Raw genomic sequence first — 25316 nt, forward strand, 5'->3', positions numbered from 1 at the left:
AAAAATTAGCAAGAAAAAAGAGAATGGAGAGGAGAATGGAAGAAAAATATCTCCTGACCAACAGATTTTAAATACCTGTGTTGATAGCTGTAGGGTGGGTTTTATCATTTGCAAGTGATAGGCTGTAGTGTAGTGGCAAGTTCCTGCGGCTATGTACAGTATTATAAGCATAAATGTAATGATTATGCCATGCTGTATTTCACAGCTAGTGACACTAAAGTTTGAATACTCAATCAAAATCCTGTAGATGCCCATTGCTAGATGATGGGGAACTGGCTGATACATTCTTTATTTTTAATAAGGTGAAAATGTTTCTGTCAGACTCTTGATGCTATTTCTTTCAATTTCAACATTTTTTTTTTTTGCTTAACATATAGACCTTCATGGTTACCCATGGATTTATTTGTATGCAAAACGCATAAAATTGATTAAAATGTTATCCACTGCTTAAAACTTTCTCTAAATCTCTTAGGTGACCACCCCTCCCCCCCACGTGGATCTTCTATACTTAAGAGGGAAGGTCTTGGAAATACATGCTCAGAAAGGAAACCAGCAAGTTACAGATGGTTTTCAGCAAGTGGAAGGGAAAGTTAGCACATCTAATGAAAGAAGAAAATGGTTTAGATCTACCTGAAGTTCTTATGTGGAACAGATAAATTATAGAGGGAAAAGATGTTTCAGCAGGTATCATGAAGCTAAGTTTCATAAGAGGAGATTTCCTAGCAATAACAAAGAGGAATTTTAGAGTGGAACCTTGCTAAAGTCTTTTGCCATGCAAATATGATGGGAGCTATCCAGAAAAACTGACTAATTTGAATGCACTGAACAACATTTCCCTTTCTTTCCCCAAGCAGAGAACCTATCCATTTTAATTCAACACATTTCAGAGCATACAGCTGGAATGCATGCTAATAGGATTGGCTCTCTGAAGTCAGTGCTCCAATTTATGCAGAAAATTATAGCAGAATAGAAGCAGAACTCCCATTTTTACTATGATGAACTGAGTTTTAATAAAGATATTTTGTGATATATATTACTGCTCTTAGAACTTTTCCCATTTAAAAGTTAGTCAAAGGACATTGCAGATCCCAGCTCTGTAAAATAACTGACTGAAAGGCAAATAAACAACAACACTTTCAGGAAGCTGATTTATTGGATTTTTTTGGTACTTCAAGAAATTTGTAATCTTAGATAGAAAACCATTGATTTTGCCACGATCAACACAGCATTCTGATTCTCAATATGGTTTTGGGTTGCGAGAGTGAGGGCGAATATGCGGTATGTGAAAGGTGACTACTGAGATCCCTGGGCTGAAACCCTGGCTCCATTGAAATCAAATAGTATCTTTGCCAATTACTTCAATGGGGCCAGGAATTTGCCTCAGAGTGTAAAATCCTTTAGTTCAAAGAATAGGTACAACACAAGCAGAGCTCTAAGGTGCTTCCTCATGCTGTCCTGCCAAAAGTATGTAATCCCTAATCTGGAGGAACCCACAATGTTTAGTCTCTAGGACCATTGGTGATTGTGCTCAGATTATCAAGAATCATGTCAACTAGTGTTAAATGTGGCAATGGTTTTTGTGATATATGTATGTCCATTTTATATGATGTCACTTTTAAATAATAATAATGGGCAAATCTCAAAAAAACCTTTGCAAGTTGATTTGGATAAGCATTCAGAAGGTTTAACACTTATTATGCAAATTTATCTGAACCTCTTTTGTTGAGAAATCAGTCCAGGAATCTCATGTGAATAAGATTTCTTATAAGATTTTCACTAGTTCTCAATTATGCTCAGGTCAGAAATACTGCGAGAATAGCTTTATCCAGGCCCTTCGGTAGCTTCCCGTTCATGAAGTAAAATGGAAATTAAACAATTGGTGTCCAACAAAGTACCAGTCTGGTAGGGGATTGGTTTTACTTTTTGGTAAAGAGTTAGGCCAGTTCTACTTTACCCAATCCCACTTGTCCATCCATCCCTAGTTTTAATTGCCCATTTGGTCAGCATTTAGATGACAGGCATTGTAGAAATGCCAGATGGACAAACACCAAGGTGACAGGCATTGTAGAAATGCCAGATGGACAAACAGATCTTTATTCAAGATTTTGCATGTGTTTTAAAAGCCACACATTTTCAGTTTTTACCATCTTATTTTCAAAATACAGAATTCTGAGGAAACATTCTATCATACAGTCTATACTGTTTCCTCAGCAAACTTCATGAGTAAAGGCAGCAGAGTAACTCTAGGAGAAAGGATAAATATTATAGAGGCATATTTCAGTTAGAATCATTGTAGCTATGTTGCAGGGTCAGTGTAAACTAAGCCCATTTTATTAATGGTTGCTGTTTTTACAGGTGTCATTATAGGACAGTAGGAGGAGCTGTAAACATGATTTCCACTTCCATCCAGCTCCCTAGGTTGTTGGCCCCATTACTGAAGTGCACAGGAAGGCCAAATGGCCCATGGACTTCCATAATAAGGATAAGATGAAGCAAATGGTTTCTGTACAGAAGGCCAGGAGGGTGAGGCCTGAAAACCCAAAGGAGGAGATGTTCCAAAGTACATGACGCTGAACGTGGAATGGGAGGTTTAGTCTGTGGTGAGTGGAACTTAATTCTCTGGAATGAGTCTCGGACTCCATTCTGAATGGCAGATAGACCAACTTCACGAAACCTGGGACCCACATGACTGGAAATGGCCTTCTGCTTGGCCAAACAAAGATAGGGAATAAGTATGAGGGGAAGTTGATAGAGCCTTCTATTCGTATAATCTCTGGAACTGAGAGTGAATCATAGCCAGACCAAGGAAGACAGCCTTGACAGGGAAGGTGACCAGACCCTTTGAACTGGGAATGGAGAGTTTTCCTTTTGTATGGGGGAGAAGGAACTTCTACCCTGGTGCTGGAAAATTCCACTGCATTCTTTATTGCTGAGTCCCTGCTGGATCCATTAACCCTAAATATCTTAGAACAGGAGAGGAATGAAAGGGAGTGTAAGTTTAGAAGTGTGAGCAACAAGGGTGATGTCGTGGTGGGAGTCTGCTAAAGACCACCAGACCAGCGGGATGAGGTGGACGAGGCTTTCTTCCGGCAACTAACAGAAGTTACGAGATCGCAGGCCCTGGTTCTCATGGGAGACTTCAATCACCCTGATATCTGCTGGGAGAGCAATACAGCGGTGCACAGACAATCCAGGAAGTTTTTGGAAAGTGTAGGGGACAATTTCCTGGTCCAAGTGCTGGAGGAACCAACTAGGGATAGAGCTCTTCTTGAAATGCTGCTCACAAATTGGGAAGAATTAGTAGGGGAAGCAAAAGTGGATGGGAACCTGGGAGGCAGTGACCATGAGATGGTCGAGTTCAGGATCCTGACATAGGGAAGAAAGGAGAGGAGCAGAATACGGACCCTGGACTTCAGAAAAGCAGACTTTGACAACCTCAGGGAACTGATGGGCAGGATCCCCTGGGAGAATAAGATGGGGGGGAAAGGAGTCCAGGAGAGCTAGCTGTATTTTAAAGAATCCTTATTGAGGTTACAGGGACAAACCATCCCGATGTGTAGAAAGAACACTAAATATGGCAGGGGACCAGCTTGGCTTAATAGTGAAATCCTTGCTGATCTTAAACTCAAAAAAGAAGCTTACAAGAAGTGGAACACTGGGGGACAAATGACTAGGGAAGAGTATAAAAATATTGCCTGGGCATTCAGGAGTGAAATCAGGAAGGCCAAATCACACCTGGAGTTGCAGCTAGCAAGAGATGTCAGAAGTTCAGGAACTCTTAGCCTGGATTCACCAAGGGCAAGTCATGTCTGACTTACCTAATTGCCTTCTATAATGAGATAACTGGCTCTGTGGATGAGGGGAAAGCAGTGGTCATGTTATTCCTTGACTTTAGCAAAGCTTTTGATATGGTCTCCCACAGTATTCTTGCCAGCAAGTTAAAGAAGTATGGGCTGGATGAATGGACTATAAAGTGGGTAGAAAGCTAGCTAAATTGTCGGGCTCAAAGGGTAGTGATCAATGGCTCCATGTCTAGTTGACAGCCGGTATCAAGTGGAGTGCCCCAAAAGTTGGTCCTGGGGCCGGTTTTGTTCAATATCTTCATTTAATGATCTGGAGGATGATGTGGATTGCATCCTCAGCAAGTTTGCAGACGACACTAAACTGGGAGGAGTGGTAGATATGCTGGAGGGTAGGGATAGGATACAGAGGGCCCTAGACAAATTAGAGGGTTGGGCCAAAAGAAATCTGAGGTTCAACAAGAACAAGTGAAGAGTCCTGCACTTAGGAAGGAAGAATCCCATGCACTGCTACAGACTAAGGACTGAGTGGCTAGGCAGCAGTTCTGTAGAAAAGGACCTAGGGGTTACGGTGGATGAGAAGCTGGATATGAGTCAACAGTGTGCCCTTGTTGTGAAGAAGGCTAATGACATTTTGGGCTGTGTAAGTAGGAGCATTGCCAGCAGATTGAGGGACATGATCATTCCCCTCTATTCAGCATTGGTGAGGCCTCATCTGGAGTACTGTGTACAGTTTTGGGCCCCGCACTACAAGAAGGATGTGGAAAAATTGGAAAAAGTCCAGCGGAGGGCAACAAAAATGTTTAGGGGGCTGAAGCACATGATTTGTGAGGCGAGGCTGAGGGAACTGGGATTATTTAGTCTGCAGAAGACTAAAATGAGGGGGAATTTGATAGCTGCTTTCAACTATCTGAAAGGGGGTTCCAAAGAGGATGGATCTAGCCCCACTCCTGCTGAAGCCCCGAGCCCCAGCAGGCACAACCAGTGGGGTTGAAACCCAAAATGCCCCTCCTTGCTGGACAGAAGCCTCTATCCCACCACTCCTCTGCAAGGTAGAAGTCCTGAGCTCCCCCCGCCACCCCTGCCCCAGTCTCTGATAGGAGAATGGGGGGAGCTCCATGAGCCACACTTTAATTGTAAAAGAGTTTCATGCAGCTCACAAGCCACAGTTCCCCCCACCCCCGCAATATTAAAAAAAGTTATTTAAGTTGGAAGAAGTTACAATGCGATTTGAGCCAAATGAACAAGCCAGAGAAAGTCATTCATGCATGTGTATCAGGATTGGGGCTCTGTTTCAAGCTAGAATATTTGTAGTTTGCTGTTAGAATAAGTGGGTGGCTCAAGACAATGTGATGGCTAGTGAATCCAAGCTGCAGCAATGTCTGGTGAATTCAAGTGTTGCCCTTGTCAGCTTTCTGAGAATGTGTGCTATGCTCTCTACCTGCATTCTGTAGGGCTCCTTCTGGAAGTTTTGCCTCAAAAGCAATATTTCTGGTTTAAGAGCTGGTAGTTCAAAGGGATCTAAAATCTTCATGCTTACTTAGGGCTTGTCTACATAGGGAAATCTTGAAAATTCTACTGCATTCTTTATTGCAGAGTCCCTGCTGGATCCACTGACCTTAAATCTCTTAGAAGAGGAGAGGGATCCAAGGGAGTGAAGATACCCATGTCTTGTCTCTTGAGAGTATAACTCCCTGTGTAGACACTCTTATTCCAGAATAAGAGTGCCCTTTTCCAGTTCAGTTTATGTCACAATGGAAGCAGTATAAGCTAAAAGCTGGAAAAAGGCACTCTTATTCTGGAATCAGAGTGTCCTCATGGGCAGTTATAATGGTACAACTATAGGGGTATAATTATGCCAGTAAATTTCCTTGTGTAGATAAGCCTGTTGATTTTTCTTTAGAAGTAGTGTCAGGGAAAACAGCATTAATTAATAGAGATAAAATGAAAGGAACAGAGGAATTGCCATACTGCAACAGATCTAAGGTCCATCTAGTCTAATATCGTTAGGCTGGACAGAATTCTTTTTTAAATATGTTTGATGGATAGTATTGATGTTTGTTTTTTCTCGATTTAAATTTCTACAGTTGCACAAAGTTATGGGGAGGATCAGACAATTTAGTGACAGTAGGTGTTGAGATGCAAGAAGTGAAAACTTTATAACTGTTAAAAAACACAAACTGTCAACATCACATGTCAAAATATACAAAGTAAATATCCTTAAATCAAACTCTAATAAGTTCTTGAGCATCTTTTTTCTTACTTTGCCTATCTGTAGATTTTGATGACTATAAATGGAAATAAGTTTTTGTCAGTTTGTATGTATATGGTGAAATCAACATTTACCCATAAAAATCTAATCCTTCCAAGCACAAATATCTTGCTACAGACAGTGGCCAGCACCAGATGCTTCGGAAGAAGGTATAGGAACCCCGCAATAGGCAGATGTGGGATAATCTGCCCCCACATAGGTCTAATTCTGGTCTCAAGGTTTAATATCTAGGAAGATGAGAGACAGCAGCATTATGTTAATCATGCTGCATTCTCTTCACACGTTTCCTGAACAACGGGACTGAGCATGATCACAGAAAAGCAAGTAACTGTGACTTTCGTGGATGCCAGCATGCTCAAAAAGGTTGATGAGCATCAGGAAACACACACACAAGAGAAAACCCCCGAGGAGTCCTTGTGGCACTTTAGAGACTAACAAATTTATTTGGACATGTCAAGGTTCCTTCCCCACTCTGAACTCTATGGTACGGATGTGGGGACCTGCATGAAAGACCCCCTAAGCTTATTCTTACCAGCTTAGGTTTAAAAACTTCCCCAAGGTACAAACTTTGCTTGTCCTTGAACAGTATGCTGCCACCACCAAGTGTTTTAAACAAAGAACAGGGAAAGAGACCACTTGGAGATGTCTTCCCCCAAAATATCCACCCAAGCCTTACACCTCCTTTCCTGGGAAAGGCTTGATAATAATCCTCACCAATTGGTACAGGTGAACACAGACCCAAACTCTTGGATCTTAAGAACAATGAAAAATCAATCAGGTTCTTAAAAGAAGAATTTTAATTCAAGAAAAGGTAAAAGAATCACCTCTGTAAAATCAGGATGGTAATCAGATTCAAAACATAGAGAATCCCTCTAGGCAAAACCTTAAGTAACAAAAAGACACAAAAACAGGAATATACATTCCATCCAGCGCAGCTTATTTTACCAGCCATTAAACAAAAGAAAATCTAACACATTTTCTAGCTAGATTACTTACTAACTTAACAGGAGTTGGAAGGCTGCATTTCTGATCTGTTCCCGGCAAAAGCATCACACAGACAGACAGAACCCTTTGCCCCCCCCTCCAGATTTGAAAGTATCTTGTCCCCTTATTGGTCACTTTGCGTCAGGTGCCAGCGAGGTTACCTTAGCTTCTTAACCCTTTACAGGTGAAAGGGTTTTGCCTCTGGCCAGGAGTGATTTTATAGCACTGTATACAGAAAGGTGGTTACCCTTCCCTTTGTATTTATGACAGGGCACAAGCTTTCGTGGGCTAGAACACACTTCATCAAATGGATGGAGTGGAAAATACAGAAGCAGGTATAAATACATGAAAAGATGTGAGTTGCCTTACCAAATGTGAGTCTAACGAGACAATTCAATTGACAGCAGGATACCAAGGGAGAAAAAATAACTTTTGAAGTGGTAATGAGAGTGGCCCATTTCAGACAGTTGACAAGAAGGTGTGATGTATTTATACCTGCTCCTGTATCTTCCACTCCATGCATCAGATGAAGTGGGTTCTAGCCCATGAAAGCTTATGCCCAAATAAATTTGTTAGTCTCCAAGGTGCCACAAGACTCCTCATTGTTTTTGCTGATACAGACTAACATGGCTACCACTCTGAAACCTGTCACACATAAGAGAGTCTTATGCTAAGGATTGATGTAAGGTCAACATTGCCTAATACAGCACCAGGATGCTATAGTCAGTAAAAAAACAGTGACTTATGTTTATCATGAAAAATAAGCACTGAAAACCAATTTAAATGCTCTACACAATTCATCTGATCTGCACAAACCAAGGGTTCAGACTTAAGAGTTTTATCCTTCAAAGTGCTATAGTTTCTGTGAAAAAGTGGTCTGAAAGGAAACAGACTTTAGACATCTTTTTAGCCATACAGCCCTTTAAAAAAGTCACAGGAAACCTCAAATGATAGTACCTCCACAAATTGCTATGGAGAAATCAAGCCATGCACAAACTACAATAAACATTTAAAAATGACACTACCACAAAAGATAGAATGTCCATAAACTGTTTTCACCCCTGTTAAAATGAAAATGATAGTGCTACCCTCCACTATAATATTGCTGTGCCACATTAGTGCTTGGGGTAAAGTTAGTGGTGCAAATTGAGGTCATTTCATCCAAGGATTATGTTGGATCATATTAAAGTAGTTCTGTATTAAAATCACAAATGAGTTTGATTCCCCATAGTTTAAATTCCAGGGTATTACTAATTAAGAGGTCTCTTGGTTTTTGGTACTGTTTCTCTCCCTCTATGTGTGAAACTTGCAAGCTGCTAATTGTGTTAGTACATTCTAAGACAGAGTCTGTTCTCAAAGCAATTCTTTGTAACAACTACTCACACAGAGAGAGACTCAAAGCAATACTCTGTAACAATAGAAACAGCACCCAAAGACTCCCTGCCCTTTTGTTGTATTCCTCTTGCTTTGTTAACATTTGTGATTAAAATAGAGATAGAGGATGTATGTGGATGGATGCTTGGTGTGGATAATAACTGAATGATCAGGGAAGTGCCAGCCTAAGAATCCAGTGTCCATCGGCTGAAGAAGGTGTCAAGTGGAAATAACCAGAGGACCCCCAGAGGGCAGACTGAAATCCACCCAACAGCCTCAAGAATGGGAGAACCAAAGAACAAGATAACATCTGGCAGCATGGAGCCGTTAGGATTGTGCCATCTGCTGATTGATTCAGCAACAGCATGATGAAGCAATTTCCATAGACTGGCATAGGAAGAAATTCCTATAAAAATGGACTCTAGAAAGTGAGAACTTTGGGGTCTGATTCTGCAAACCAACCTCCAGGAGCATCAGATGTGCATCTGACAAGGCCCTGCTCCCTCCTCATGTCCAGGCCACCTGGCCAATGGCTTGGCATGAGCAACTCTAAGGCTGGTAACTATGATAACAACCTTGAAGAACCTGTGTGTGTATGAATGAATGTGTGAATAAATATGAAATTGAATGGAATGTTATAGCTATAACTAACTGCTTACTATGATTCTTTCTGACAGGTTTCAGAGTAGCAGCCGTGTTAGTCTGTATTCGCAAAAAGAAAAGGAGTACTTGTGGCATCTTAGAGACTAACAAATTTATTAGAGCATAAGCTTTCGTGAGCTACAGCTCACTTCATCGAATGCAGTGAGCTGTAGCTCACGAAAGCTTATGCTCTAATAAATTTGTTAGTCTCTAAGGTGCCACAAGTACTCCTTTTCTTTTTATGATTCTTTCTGAATTCACAATAAATATGGTATTTTGCCTTTTCCCCTTTAATAAGATCCTGCTGGTTTTTATTTTATTGGTATATCAGTTCATCAGATTCCATCCCCCCAGGAGTTGATTTTAATAATCAAAACATTCTGAAACCCACATGAAGGATTATCTTGAAATCCACAACAAGGCTGAGCTAGACTTTGAGAGAGGGGAGAAGAGAACACCCACTGAGATGAATGGGTCAGTCAGCACCTCTCAGAGGTATTGTTTCAGGCTGTATCTATCTCCATGGGGTGTTCCCATTCAGCTGAGTACATTATATTGCAATAAATGAGCTACTTCACACCTCAGCAGTGCTTAGCCTTATGCCTACACTGGCCCTCAAAAGTGGAGTACAAAAACTGGAGCTTCCTTTCACTCTCTCTTGCTGTCTCCTGCTGGTAGATGTGCTCCTCACAGCCCACTAAAAGAAAAGGAGTACTTGTGGCACCTTAGAGACTAACAAACCAGCCCACTGGTTACCATTGCCTTTCTCCTAATGGCCCCTCTAGTCCTGCTGGGCTAGGCTAAAGGTATGTCTACATTTATCATTTAAAGCGCAAAAAGTCCTTTTTTTGTGCTAAAACGGCGGAAGTGTCTGCACTTGTTAATGACTTTTTGCGGTGAAATTCAGAAGTTTCACTGCAAAAAGAAAACCACCTTCACGAGAGGCGTACAGCTCTTACCGCTGTTCTTTTTGCACTGCTGTGAAAGTGAAGACACGTTCTAGCAGTGTAAACACCCTTTGGCCTCCGGAGGATATCTCACAGTTCCAAAAGCAACCACTCTGGCCAGCATCTCTGCTGCTCTGACGCATGGACATCCACCCCTCCCCCTATAAGCCCCGGGAAGTTTGAAGCTCCCTTTCCCTTTGTTTGTAGATGCGGTGGAGAAAGCAGCCAGACAGCAGGAGGTTTTAAAAAAAATGCCATGAAGAAACCAGGAAATAATGGGGCTCCTGAGACATGAAGCAGGGCAGTATGGAGCACTAGCAGCGACCCAGAATGCCTTCCGCTCACCCCCCTGCCCTCACAAGACCTAGTGAGAGAGCTGCACCGTGGGATAGCTGCCCTACAGCGCTGCTCTCATCAGTGATGGAAATGCTGGTAGTGTAAATACTCTCTGATGCCTGAGGAATTGAGTGAGAACACAAAACAGCGCTTTACTTTCACCAGTTCCCTATCACCGATGAAACTCAGAGTGCAAAAACTCTATAAGTGTAGACATACCCTAAGTCTCATTTAATGGGACTAAGTGCCAAAGTCACCTTTGAAAATGGGGCATAGACTCCTAGTCACTTAAGCACTTCTTAAAATTTTACCTGCTGTGCTTAAAAACAAACAAAAAAGTGCCTGATCACATAACAGTTCATTCCTATACCCAGCAATATATGAATATAGCTTTCTTGCAGTGTGATACGATGACACAAGCCACACTCTCCCTCTGTGTCTAGCACATTTAGTGTGCTACCACAATCTAAAATAGAATACTAATTATAGGCAGGGCTGCTTGCAATGCCCATGAAGGATGCCCAACATTGCCATTATAAGACCCTGTGTTCAGCTGCCTATACTTTCTCAAACTTTTTTGGGCAGAAATTTTTCCGTGCCAGGTGTTTACTTCAGGCTGATTTTTTTGGGAAAATTTCAGCCAAAATGGATCATTTGATTCCAAGAACAAGACTATGGAAAATACATTTCACCCATGTTAAAAAATTCACACAATGTTTTCTTTGAAAAAGCTCTAGTGCCCCATGCTTAGTGCCAGTCAGATGAAATCCCATTTAAATGTGGCCAAGTTATAAGCTGTTGAACAAAAAAAATGCAGTTTGCACATGCTCAGTAGACATTTAAATTTTAGCAGCTAAACTCCCTGAAGATTAGATCTGTACTGGGCCTGCTCCAGCCCAGGGTTGAGCAGGACTTTATTTGCAATTGCAACTTTGGGCTGCTGCAGGCTTTGCTGGATCCAGGCACCTGAACTGAGAGCATGGAGCCTATATCCCCTGTGCACTAGTATCCCTCCCTGCTTATCACAGGCAGCATGGTTTTCTTTCTAGTCATGTGCAGAGGCAGATTAAGATTTATTGGAGCCCTAGGTACAAAGAACACTGGGGCCTCTCACATTCCCTTCTCCAAGATGGTGCCTGGCCCCCTGCTCCTCCCCTTCCCCCAAGGCCACACCTCCTGCCGTGGCCAGAAGCCAGCACCGTGGTAAGAGCTGCCCAGGGAGTGTGGGCCACTGTGTGGAGCCCTGAACCATCCATCTGTAATGGGTGGTGCACCCTGGGGGGCAGGGACATGAGCCAGGGACTGCTCACAGGCAATCTGGTTCCCCACCCAGGACAGGCGGTGGGATATGGGCTCCCTGAAGCTGGCCAGGCTCCCTTGGTGGCTTTTACCACAGCCTAGGACAATAGTCCCCAAACTTCTGCTTCCTGTCCCACCCCTCAGCTTCCAGTGTGGCTTTCCTGGCTCTACAACCCAAGGGGAGGGTTGTGGGCTCTTCGGGTCTATCTCTGAGGGAGGCCATGTCTCCTTGCTACAAGTTCCTCTGTCACAAGCCTGGAAGTGGAGAGGAGTTGCACCATAGTCGCTATGATAGCTTCAAGGCTGCAGTGACACATTTCAGTGGGAGAGGGGGCTGTCTCAATCATAGGATATCAGGCTTGGAAGGGACCTCAGGAGGTCATCTAGTCCAACCCCCTGCTCAAAGCAGGACCAAACCCCAATTTTTGCCCCAGATTCCTAAATGGCCCCCTCAAGGATTGAACTCACAATCCTGGGTTTAGGAGGCCAATGCTCAAACCACTGAGCTATTCTTCCCCCTAAATAGGATAGCTGAATCTCAGCTATGGGAGGGCTAATGTTATGGGTTAGAGACTAGTGGAAAAATCAGGAGGCCATTAAACTAACAATGCAAGGGGAGGGGATTAAGGGAGCAAATGCAATTCTAAGTCAAAGTGTTGTGAATACATTGAACAGAGGTGGCAAAGAAGGTGAAGAAAAGAAATGGCATGTTTTATACACCGGTGCTAGGAGTCTGGGTAATAAGCAAAAGGGATTAGAGAGTCTCCTTGATGAGAGGGAATTTGATTTAATTGGCATTACTAAAACCTGGTGGCCTGATCTGCATGATTGGAAAGTTAAAATCACTGGTTCTAACCAGGTTAAGAAGGATGGAGTGGGTAAACCAGGTGAGGGATGGCATGCTATGTTAAAGATACCATTACCTGTTTTAAAGTTATTAGTAATTCAGAGACACAGGATCTTGAATGCATGTGGATCAATGTGCTAACTAAACAAGTCCAGGAGGGGAAATGTTGAGGGTTTGTTACAATCACTGAATTAACCCAGAGAGCGCAGTGCCCACTGACTTCAGCTGTGAGTGCTCAGCACTTCTGCAAATCATACTGCAGTGTATCAGGTCAGACACCCATAAAATAAGGAACACATGAGTGACTAGCTGTGAAAAGTCTGGTGTAACTAACATAGGAGCTCTGTAGCAGTGATATTGTTAGAATCCAGTTCTCCAGGAGTGCATTCAACTGCCTTAACCATGAGACTATTCTCTCTTTTCTTGCTAACCACTGCCTCATTTACTACACACCTTCCAACTTCTTCAACAAAGGGGGTAGGGGTCCTACAGACAACAGCTTCCTTTACTATATAACATTGGTTCATCCTGTGGAAAAAGTAATATGGTATTTAATTTATGATTACGTATCATAATGCATGTGCACAAGGGGCCAGTATTGATGCTGCACAGGCAACCTGAATTCTGGCATTTCCTAACTTCTGAGTGCTTGACTTTGCAACCTTAATAATGTTCTTTGAATGTAATTTTCTGTATGTAATGTAACATAGTGCAATTTTACAAAATGCTTAAAAACTGTATTATGTAATGGAATATATAAGATAGCATCATCTCCTTGTATTTTTCCTTTTCTAGAATTTTAGCTGACAGTATTGTTTATGAAAGAAAGAAGCTCAGTTTGTTGAAAAGCTTGGGGACTGAAGTCCTCCATCTATACACCAGGTAAAGAATGGACAATACTAGCACAAGCTTTCCCTCACTGCCCTGAGAAGGAGCCTCTCCTTTAGAACCAGACATTTCAATCTCTAGGCTCGTTCAGCCTTTGTCTTTCCTTCTAAGATTGCCACATAGTACAAGGTGTGTTGGCTGTTTTGTGACCTGGCCCCTATCTTATTCCATATAGGCTACCAAACAGTTATCAGAGGCTGGTAATATTCAGTTCCTTCCAGCCAGGGCTGGATGCGAAAAGATGAGTTGGGAGCATTATCTAATCCCTCAGTTTCCTCTGTATGACAGCACACATTTAAACTATTCATGAAGGCTGCATTTATTTACAACTACTTTCTAGCCTTAGGAAGCTTACCAAATATGTAATTCACTGCAAGTTCACATTTTGAATTAAAGGATATGATGACAATTTGGGGATCTGACAGAGAAATGATCTATTTGTTACCACGCACAACCAAAGGTCACAAATCTGGTTGCTACCCCCAACTAAATTATTCAGAAAGAGTTTCAGGGCAATTGAAAAGACAGTGTTTTTTCTGAGTTCTGTGAATGCCTGCAACGAACTGCTGATTGGGATTTGAGACCTCATGTAAATGAGTCTCCCTCTGCCTTCTCCATACAGAATATCATTGCTTGATTAAACAAAGCCTACCTTTGCTACAAAATTTTGTTTCCATATTTAAAATTAATCCATTTTTAGATGGATTAACCCCTAGAACTCTTCCTCCTGCTCCCCTCCTCCCCCAGTAGAGATGCATGCTCCTACTGACAAAATAAATTCCTAATTTTTATTTTAATGTTTTGGCCTGCTGACTTTTCTCCTATATCAAAAATATCAATCCTGATTGATCTCTCTCTCCTCTCTCTGAGTATGTATATATATCTATATATACATATTCTTCTTGTATGCATTTAAGGTGCTACTATGGAAAGAAGCTTGGCAAGGCTGTGAGAGCCTTCTGTTCCTAGTATGGTACATATCAGACATGGGGGTGGGGGGTGGGAAAGAGATGGAAAATCCTTAGCTTGACTTTCTACAGCCAAAATGTGTTCATCATTTTGTAAAAGGGAATAGTTGTTGGTTCTTGTTTGTTTTTTCTTTTGTAAATTAAAAATAAGTCTCACTTTATGATGTATTAATTGCTATAAAGGCTCCAAGATTTTGAAACAGCTGTCTTTATTCAGTTAGTGAAACTTGTTCTAATACGTTTCCCCCTGAAGGTATCTTGACCTCTATCACTGTTAAGGGAGCAGGGGAACTCCTCTCAGCCGCTAGAGGGCACTGTACTCTCAATTTAGGACCCTCTGGCTTTCCCATGGAGCTAGGAATTTTGGCCTAAGGAAATTTGTATTCAAATACTTAAGCTGTAATGCCTGTTTTTTTTTTTTTTTTTTTTTTTTTAAAAAACCCCACAACTAAAGATATCATAATAGTATAAATGTGCCAACCTCCTCTCCTCAAAAGCAAACAAATCCCCAGCCCACCCTTGCCTTACCCCTGCTAAGGAATCAATCATACATATGTCTTAACTAAACATGATCTGACAAGGCAGTCTTCACATTCTGATCTAGAATAGGTTAGGGAAAGGCATTCAGGTCTGATGCCAAGTCAGGATGAGGGATGGGGTTTTAGTGCTGTTTTAGTGAGATTTTTGCTGAAAGCAATGGCTTGTGGGATCAGTTGTTCTCATGAGATTTCTGCCATCTTGGACTAAAATCTCACGAGACTGCCTATTTTTATGGTATTTTAACTGCGTTCAAGCCAGAACCAGAATACAAACCCTTCTAGTTTTGTATCTGGTCTGGAACAAAAGCCACAGAGAATAGTTCATATCCAATCTGAATCCTCCTGAAATTAAGGGGTTTGGCTATGTGGTCTGGTTATCACTCCCCTCTTTATCATGTATAAATCCCCTTTAAAATCAAATTCTTTATCAGTTACTTTTTATTTATTTTTACAGCACTAAAAGGGAAGTTGCTACACACTGTGTACTGTTTTGTGGACTGCCTTCTTAGAGCCAGAACTGTACAAGCCTCAGGATTATATACACTGAAAATAAGTTTGCTAACGGAGTTGAACAAATAGAGTAAACAAATTGCACTGATATTCATTTGAATTTTCAAGCTAATTTTTATGCCTATATGCTTTGAATATATTTGTACTCTTATGTTTCCTTCATGTGAATATTCTGTGGAATGGAATTTAGTGGCAGGAATGTTAGTAGAAACAGCAACATTTTAAAAGATTACTAGAGAATACTTGTGGAAAGTGATTTTGGAATTCTGAAACATGGAATTGGCATGGAAACCTATTCCTAGGAAATACATTTATCCAATCAGGCAACAGAAACATATCACATGACCTATGTGTCCAATCAATACTAATCCACTCAGTTCAAATTTCTTATGTTAAACGCTTCCTGGGAACTGCTCTTGAATTATTTGCTTAAATTATTTGGAGAATAATTTTCAATAATGCATTAATTTGAGGAAAAAAACCCCATCAGCTCTTTGCTGATGATTTACAAACAGAAAGGGAGGCAGAATTAATTAAACAATATATTCATTTTGAAGGATTCACCCAGCTTGGTGTCTAATACAATATCTTTATGCAAAGTATACACAGTACATAGTTTTCTGAAATGTATTAGAGTATCAATCTTTTATAGCTAATTTGCAACAGAATCATTTTGATTTAGAAAAGTTTGAACTAAAACCACCTTGCTTTTTACACACATACCCTACTATTTTCCTCAGAAAAATTGCAGGGCTCAGGTAGCTGTCCTTTTGTATGCTTAGCACATTGTGTTTTGCTGTACCATATAGACCTAGAAATTATTATTGCCCCATATAAGTATAAACAATGAAAACTGACAATGCCATCCAACATTTACTAAATCAGGCAAAACTGTCAAAATGTGTGTATTGATGTGAAACTTTCAATGCAATGTTTGTAAAAAATACTTTTTTGTCTTTTGAAAAAAGTTGAAGATGTTTTTATAAAAATATACTGTGTATAGTCATATACAAGTTGACCAAAGGAAGAGGCTGATTCATAGTGGTTTGGTTTGTACATGGGTCAGTCCTGCTTGAGGTACCCAATCCTGGGTGTCTGGGTGACAAAATGGGAGATAAAATTCAGTGTTGATAAGGGCAAAGTAATGTTCATTAGAAAAAGTAATCTCACCTATACATACAAAAGAATGGGGTCTAAAATTAGCAGTTACCACTCAATAAAGAGATCTTGGCATCATAGATTCATAGATACTAAGGTCAGAAGGGACCATTCTGATCATCTAGTCCGACCTCCTGCACAGCGCAGGCCACAGAATCTCACCCACCCACTCCTATGAAAAACCTCACCCATGTCTGAGCTATTGAAGTCCTTAAATCATGGTTCAAAGACTTCAAGGAGCAGAGAAGCCTCCCTCAAGTCAACCATGCCCCATGCTACAGAGGAAGGCGAAAAACCTCCAGGGCCTCTCCAATCTGCCCTGGAGGAAAATTCCTTCCCGACCCCAAATATGGCAATCAGCTAAACCCTGAGCATATGGGCAAGATTCACCAGCCAGATACTACAGAAAATTCTTTCCTGGGTAACTCAGATCCCATCCATCTAATATCCCATCTCAGGGAATTAGTCCTATTTACCCTGAATATTTAAAGATCAATTACTTACCAAAATCCCATTATCCCATCATACCATCTCCTCCATAAACTTATCGAGTAGAATCTTAAAGCCAGATAGATCTTTTGCCCCCACTGCTTCCCTTGGAAGGCTATTCCAAAACTTCACTCCTCTGATGGTTAAAAACCTTCGTCTGATTTCAAGTCTAAACTTCCTGGTGGCCAGTTTATACCCATTTGTTCTTGTGTCCAGCAGCAATCAAAAAAAGCAAACAGACTGTTAGGAATGAGTAGGAAAGGGATAGATTAAAGAACAGAAAATATCCTAATGTTGCTATATAAATCCATTGTACTCCCACACCTTGAATACTGTATGCAGTTCTGGTCACACCTTCTCAAGAAAGATATATTAGACTTGGAAAAGGTGCAGAGGAGGGCAACAAAAATGATTAGGGGGATGGAATGGCTTTCATCCACGGAGAGATTAAAAAGACTGAGATTGTTCATCTTAGAAAAGAGATGACTAAGTGGGAGGGGGGGCTATGAGAGAGGTTTATTAAATCATGAATGGAGTAGAGAAAGTGAAGAGGGAAGTGTTATTTACCCCTTCACATAGCACAAGAACCAGACATCACTCAATGAAATTAATTAAGAGGCAGCAGGTTTAAAAGAAGCAAAAGGAAGTATTTCTTCGCACAGTGCACAGTTAACCTGTGGAACTCCTTGCCATGGGATACTGTCCAGGCCAAAAGTATAACTGGGTTAAAAAAAGAAAGGTTCACCAATGACTATTAGTTAAGATGATCAGGGACACAACCCCACACTCTGCATATCCCTAAACTTCCAACTGCTAGAAGCATCTGGCGCTGACCACCATTGGAAGACAGGATACTATGCTAGATGCACCATTGGTCTGACCCAGTATGACCGTTTTTATCTTCTTAGATAAGAAGAAAAAAGGTGCTGCGGGGAGATCAGACCAAGTCACATTTAGGTTCCCCATAACTTTAGGAGGTGAAGAAGAGCAATCGTTGAAGTAGGGGAACTGCAGAAAGTCCCCCCCGCCCTGTGGTGCCTAACCTCAGAAGTGGTCAGCCTCTTGAATAGTTTGTAAGTGCCTCCTACTGTCCAGGCCTAGAAGTTTTAGTCCTCCATGAGGAATGTACAATGTCAGCAGAAGATGACCTTTTCCTCCCCATCGGTGGCCAGCTGAGATGTTGTAGCTTTTATCTGTTCATGCTGGCCTTGCCAGGGTTATGGCTGCTTACTATTAATAAATAAATAAAAGTTTAACATTTAATTAATTGAATATAAATTCAGGGAACAAAGTATTTCAAAGAAAAGATTTGGTCTCCATTGAACTAAAACAGAGCCCTATTAAAATGTGTTTTAAAAATAAATCCATTAATAAAATATCTTTTGGGCTTTGAGGTGATATCTTTAAAAAGGTTTCCGATGTAGGACTTCTTTAATGTGCCTACAGATCGATGGGGGCCTTATTCTATTTTTACCCAGTCAAAACTCACATCCAGGCTAAAGAGAATTTTGGTCTGAGGAAAAAACAGAAGGCAAATTTGTGATAGCCTGCTCAGTAGAAGAAGGAAAGTAAAAGGTGCTCCTTACTCTCCCGTGGGCTACCCAGCTCATCATCACAGCTTGGGAGAAAGACTGGCCTCTGTGAGGGCTGTTACTTCCCACGGGCAGGTTGGTGGGAAGTGGGTGGAGCCTTGACTCTGCTTTCCACCCACAATCTGTGCCAGCCATCACAGAGAGCTTGGAAGGAGAAGAAATTGGCATGGGCTTAGGGGCTGACATAGGTTGTTGGAGCAAAGGGGAAATAAGGGACCAAACTGAAATGATTCTAGTCACAGTTTGATTCCTGGTCTGCTTCTGGGGCAACACATGGTTTCTCGGGACTAGTGGAAAATGTACAATCTAATCCAGAGTAAGGACTCCAAGGTTTGAAGCATACAAAATATATTAGAGAAAATGGAAATTCAAGTATCTGGTCAGCTAGAATCCTGCTTTCTGTAAACACACATTGATAAAAGAAATGTTGTATATATAGACACATGCTTACTAAGTATTTCCAGGTATTTTAACAACTTTTTTATAGGAATAAAGTTTGCTATGAAGACACTCATGTTCATGCTTTAAAACACTTAATACAAACCTCATGCTATGCTGTTGGTAAACTGAGTGCTCATAGAGATACTGTCAAGATTGTCTGATCTATACTTAAACCTAGCCACTATAACAACCTTGTTCTTTGAAACAAAATGTCTGCCTGCTTACAAAATGGAGACTATAACAGAACATTGTTTTTTAAAAGCGAATGCCCTGATTGTGAGCAGCTACTAGCCATTGAGAACTAGGGCAGCAATGTAGCTAATTTGTGTCTTTGCAACTGAGTGGCCTTTCAGCAAGCCCAGGGTGCATCTATCTTTATTCTTCCACTTACTACCCTTCTGTATTATTATGGACAGGAAGAGTATTGACATTTACAGGGTCCTGCTTTCCAAGAGTGCAATGTTCAAGTGTCTCAATTCAAACAATGCCAGTAGGATTTAATTTAGGAAGGATAATATCCTAGTCAGCAGTAATCTTGCTGAAACAGAGGCCTACATTCTGAGAAGGCTGTGTGTGGCTTGGCTCTGCCAGGAGGATGTTGGATGAATTTTAGGATTTTTAAAGATGAGGAACCCAATTTTCAAATGTGGGTGCCTTAACAGGACATGCAAACTCCATATTTGAGTACTCACCTTAGTAATTAGATAGTTAAATTTCTGTTTTGTGTGCCTACACATTGATCTGAGTTTCCAAATTATTAATATTATTTGTATTATGATAGTATCTAAACATCTCAACCAACACCAGGACCTCATGGGATTAGGCACTGTATAAACATGTGGTAAGAGACAATCCCTGCCCCCAAGAGTTTATAATCTTGGTGCCTGGAATAGCCAGCATGGATTTCATGCCAAACCATCCTAATTTCCTTCTTTGACAGGGTTACTGGCCTAATGGATAGGAGGGTAGCAGTAGACGTGGTATGTTGTTGTTGTTATCCTTCGTGACCATAGAAAGTAATATCACCAAGAGTCAGAACAGCCTAAAGGGTATGTAGATGGGATTACAATCCAACTCTTCCCCAAATTTCCTTCCCCTCCCCCACAACCTTGTGATGCCATATAAGCTCCTCTGAGGCACAGCAAAAGTGAAAAGCCAGACTGGGAACATAATTCCCAACTCTCTCCCTCCTACCCCTACTCTCTCAGACTCCAAGGCAACATGGCAAAGCCTAACAGCATTTACTGCATAGACAACATTTCCAGTGTAGCCTTCGTCGTTGCATACACTGCTCACCATCTCTGAGGTTCTTCCAAGGCTGGGAAGAATCTCAGGGAGGGACAATCAGAAATACATATAAAAATGATACCACAGCCTCTGGAATATGAACAGTAACAGTTTTTGTTTTTTCCCTACTCCCACAGCCATGGCTCCCTGCAGTGGCCAGACACTCAAGGACAGGGCCTTTATCAATGAGTAAGCAGCTGGCTAACCTGGGAGGAAGGAAACAGAAAACTCAGGCTTAAATGTTCATGGACCTCATTAGAGACCCAAAGAAAAATAAAAATGGTGGAGGCAATATTTGAGGACAGAGAGGGAAAAAGACACAGAGCTCTCCTGAGAGATCATGGCAGTGGGCAAGGATAATGTTGCTACGGCAAAAGACAATATTGCAAAAGACCATGAGATGCAGGCAACTCCTTGAGGCAACACAAAGCCAGAATACCCTGCTGCAGCACATGTTGCTGTTAGGACAGCAGGCAATGCAGTACTGTAAACCAGAACCCAACCATATTCTGCAGCCTAATCTCCTGACTATTACCAAGCTTTATAACACAGTGTAATTACACATCTGTATGACAATGGCCCCAAGCTGAATTAGTTGGCGACATACCAGTAGCATTTGGGGGTGGCCAACTTCCAGACGGCAATGGGGAATTGCCTCTCCGTGGATGGGGCACTGCATGTGGCTACACGGTTGTTGTAGCTCCAGGGCTAGGTCAGTACATATCTCAAAAAAGGTTGCCTTTCTCATTCTGAAATTCTCTCAACTTCTGATCATCCCAGGGCTGCAGAATGATCCTTTCCCACAAACCCACACTGGTTTCCCAAGCCCAGAAACTGCACTGCACTGGGTGAAGCTGTGCCAGGAACCACTCCTCTACTATCAGTCAGGCAGTGTCCTCCTCTTCTTCCTTATCTCTGTCTGGCTTCCTCTGCCGCTGAAACTCCTCCTGCTGCTGGTCGAGCTGCTGCCGCCACCAAATCATAAGCTGGGGGGTGTGGCAGGCGAAGGCGAAGGCTGAATTCATCTGGCTTTGAGTGTTGAAATACAGTCTGAGCAGCCTCTGCATATGCACAGGTGCCGGCACAGGGGTGTGGGGCATTGTTGGGTCCATGCAGCTACAGCAATTCAAAAATGGCAGTAGCCTGCCCAGAAAGGAAGTATGGGATGAAGACAATGGAAACATGGGATTTTAAAAAATTTGAATCCATCTGGCTTCTGCTAGGCAGCCCACAAGTCACAGTGAAAAAAATCCCAGGATGCACACGGCTCAGCCGTGAAGCAAAGGAGCGTGGGATACACACTGAGAACACCATGTACTTAGTACACAGTAAACTGCCACTACTTGTACATATGACGTGAATTGAAAGATGTGTGCATGCCATTAGTAGGGCTTGCATATTATGTGTTACCTGTTGTGCATCAGAAAGCTGCAGATTAAACCCTGCCATGTAGACAACCCCTAAATTAACAAGACAAAGGGGAGTGAGAAAGGAAATATGATCCCTACTTTATAAATGGGCTAACTGACTTGTTCAAAGTCACAAAGGAAGTATGTGAAAGGGCTGGGAATTGAACCCACATTCCTAAGTCCTAGTCCAGTGCCTTAAGACCAAAGACCATCTTCTTCTCAAGTATGTATACAATGGGGCCACCAGGGAGGCATTTGGCTGTCCAGTTAAGTCACACATATGGAAATTGGGACCACAGTATATATTGCATATAGTGTTTACATATAATAGAAGTACTTGTTATGTATGATAGCTACAAGCACAATTTAACCACCTATAGACAGCAGTTATAAAAGTCATGATTATATAGTCTGATTTTGGATTTACATGGCAGAAATAACCATTTAGCCCCGATCTTGAAAAAAGATCACTTGAGCAAAGGGTTTGTTTTTGCAGGATTGTTTTTGTAGGATTGGGGCCACACACTGTAATCATGCATTTACCCTAAAATGACCCTGCTACTAAATAGTACAGTACTAAAAATGTAATTAAATACACAATTGCATACAAAATTCTCACATTATCTCCAGTAATGAGACTAGGCATTTTGTGGATAGTACTCATTCTTTATTGCTTATTATTTACACAGTGCCATTAGGGGGTATAGTGCATTACTGACAAAAAGACACACTTGCCCTGAGGAGCTTACAATCAAATTAGACATAGCACAGCAAGGGATGAAAATAAACAAAGGGTGCAGGAAGAAGAATGGGAGGATGAGGGTTACAACACTGAAAGATTATGAGATATGCTTGTTATGTTCACCTCTTGTTTAGTGACGCTTATTTTCCCCAATCTATCCTGACACTAAACCTGAATGATGTTTTTGAGGAATCATGCATGAATTCATATAGCTTCTTGTGATAAGATGCTGACATGCTAGCACTTTTTAGACAGAGGAGACATGTTACAGCAACAGTAGCCTGTTTTTCACAGCAGGTGGAATATTCTGATCAACGAACAGCTTATCAACAAACTTAAATTCACCACACACTTCACAAATCCTATTGAATGCCATTTGAAAATCACCATCGCCACTGATACAACTTCCAAGATAAGGCTCCTCAACAATATCAGCTATTACTTGCAGAGGTTCAATATAAAGGTGTATAAAGCTTTTTCCTGAACAAATTAAGCCTCAGATTCATGGATGAATAGTAGAACCGCTGGTACTCACAGGTCTTATTTATATTCAATGCCCATTGCAAGTGATGCTCTTTAATTTATATTTCCTGCACTGCACAGCACAAAAAAAGCACTTAAATCTAAAACAGACATATTTTTCTTTTAGATTAAATCTTTTTTTTTAAAGCCATGGTACATATTGGGGTATGATATTAACATGGAACAAAAATCAGCAAACCAGAAGTGAGTGTTGCATTAGCTCAGCTCCTGATGTGTTTATTTTCACAAGATCTGTGAAGGAGGCGGACAAGCAGAATCTCTTGTCTTACAGAGCTGCAATAAGCAGGCATCATATGAAACAGCATGCTAAAAAAGCTTCAGCAATGCATGGCCTCCTCTCTCCCCCTCCAAGATATGTGGAGTACAATCGATTAACACCTGATCAATAAAATAGGTTTATCAGAAACAAAATTAAAATAATTGCACAGTAAATACAAGTTGCCATAAGAGATGTATTTTATGACATAATTTAGTTGAATTAGATACTATTGAGCCTCTGTGTACTTTAATCAGAAGACTAAATTAGCCTAGAAAAGATCTGAACAGTATGAGTACGGACATAGTCATGTTTTCAGACTTCTTCAAGATCACATCCAATGCTTTGGATAAAATTGCTACTCTCAGTAAATGAAAAGAAAGGTTCACATATTCATGTTAATGTCATGAGTAAGGATAGCAACATCCTCCACAGACTTCATATCAGAGAATAATACATATGAATAAATACAAGATGATTTACCATTTTCATCACCAATTGGGCTGGTGATCCAATGAGAAAACTCTTCAACAACATTCATGTTACTTCACCTCTCTGTTTCCCTACCCACCCTTTGTCCGTCTTGTCTAGACTCTAAACTCTTTGGGACAGAGAATGTCTTTTACTGTGTTTGTACAGTGCATAGCACAATGGAATCCTGATCTCAGTTGGATGCTCCTAGATGTTATTGTAATATAAGTGACTAAATAATAATTGTTTGAAATGAAAAATATCTAGCTGTCAGTAAATGTGCAAGTTGTAGTTGTCCTAAAAAAGCCTTAATACCCTCCCAAACCAAAGCAAAACTGAGAAACTCCATGCCATTTGTAACTTGATTAAAAATATCAAAGGATTTGACTGTACATATCTGGTTGACACAATCGAAGCCCTTATACAAAAAATTCTTTGCTGCTTTTAAAAAGTGGCACCTCCTGAGACTTGGAATCTGCTGAAATAGACATTATGAAAGACTTTTCCTGAGATTGTCAGCAAATGAAATATTCTGCCACTTACCGCAATCCTGTTTGGCAGCATAATTATGGGTATCTTTGCTCCATGCTTTCTGAATGATTTCCACTTGCCAGACAGCCTCCCAGATTTTATGCATTCAACAATTGTAGAGATGCTCAGCCCCGTATTTCAGCATATATACAGAAATGGAACTGACAGCAGGTGACTGTCTATTTCTGATCTATCTTACAGTTTCTGTCCTTTCAATGTTGCTTGCATTTATAGAAAGTCCAGTTCTTTCTTCTCATTTCCCCAACACAGAATAACGGAAATATCATAAACATCAGTGACAAAGACCAAATTTAGAGTAGTCTCTAAAGAGCAGTCTTTACATCATATACTAAATAGGCAGTAGAATTAGAAACTACATATCACATCTCTACTAGAGACTGTTTGAACTGGAAGCTTGACGAGATGGAAGATTCAGGGCCTGATTCTGAAAGTTGCTGAGCACCTGAAGTTTCCATTAGCTTTAATAAGGGCATCAGAGCTGGTCAGATTCAAGGCCCTTTGTGAATAAAAGAAACATTTTCTGCCTTTTAAATGATAGTTTCCAGTGACAGACAATAACAATGTGGAAAAGGACAAGGAGAGCTTTTCTGTGCAAATTTAGGGACAGCCCTGAAAACGAGGGCAACATGTTTTTCCTGGGCTTATTTTAGCTGAAGTCTCCAGAGGAATCCTATTAAAAATCTCCATTAAATCTTATTTCTATTGAGGAGTGATATCATTTGTGATCACTGGACACCATCTTTAGCTTTGACAGGAAGTACATTATGCGACTTTCACCTTATCTTTTGTAGATTTAATTGTGTAGTAAAGTGTTCTTAACCCTCCTCATGTGGTACTGGTCTAAGAGTCAGCTTTTTACTGTTCATCTATCTTCTTTTATCATATCTCTGACTTCCCTTTATTTTTCTATAACTATTGCTGTCATGTAAGTGTCTAGATACTATCCTCATTTGTGGTAACTTCTAGCCTA

General features: G+C 41.0%; 2 long non-coding RNA genes across 2 annotated transcripts; one reads left to right on the forward strand and one right to left on the reverse strand.

Moving 5' to 3' along the window:
- Positions 1–10380: 10380 nt before the first annotated feature.
- On the reverse strand, positions 10381–23961 carry LOC122457802. The gene is made up of 4 exons (XR_006277476.1): positions 23950–23961; positions 14204–14210; positions 11891–11898; positions 10381–10581 (listed from the first exon to the last, which is right to left on the reverse strand). It is a non-coding gene; the product is annotated as an uncharacterized LOC122457802 (long non-coding RNA).
- Positions 12735–16402, forward strand: LOC119848132. Its single transcript, XR_005290188.2, has 3 exons — positions 12735–13048; positions 13297–13383; positions 15351–16402. It is a non-coding gene; the product is annotated as an uncharacterized LOC119848132 (long non-coding RNA).
- Positions 23962–25316: the final 1355 nt, after the last annotated feature.

The sequence above is a fragment of the Dermochelys coriacea genome, chromosome 1, assembly GCF_009764565.3.
Source record: "Dermochelys coriacea isolate rDerCor1 chromosome 1, rDerCor1.pri.v4, whole genome shotgun sequence".
Lineage (NCBI taxonomy): Eukaryota > Metazoa > Chordata > Testudines > Dermochelyidae > Dermochelys > Dermochelys coriacea.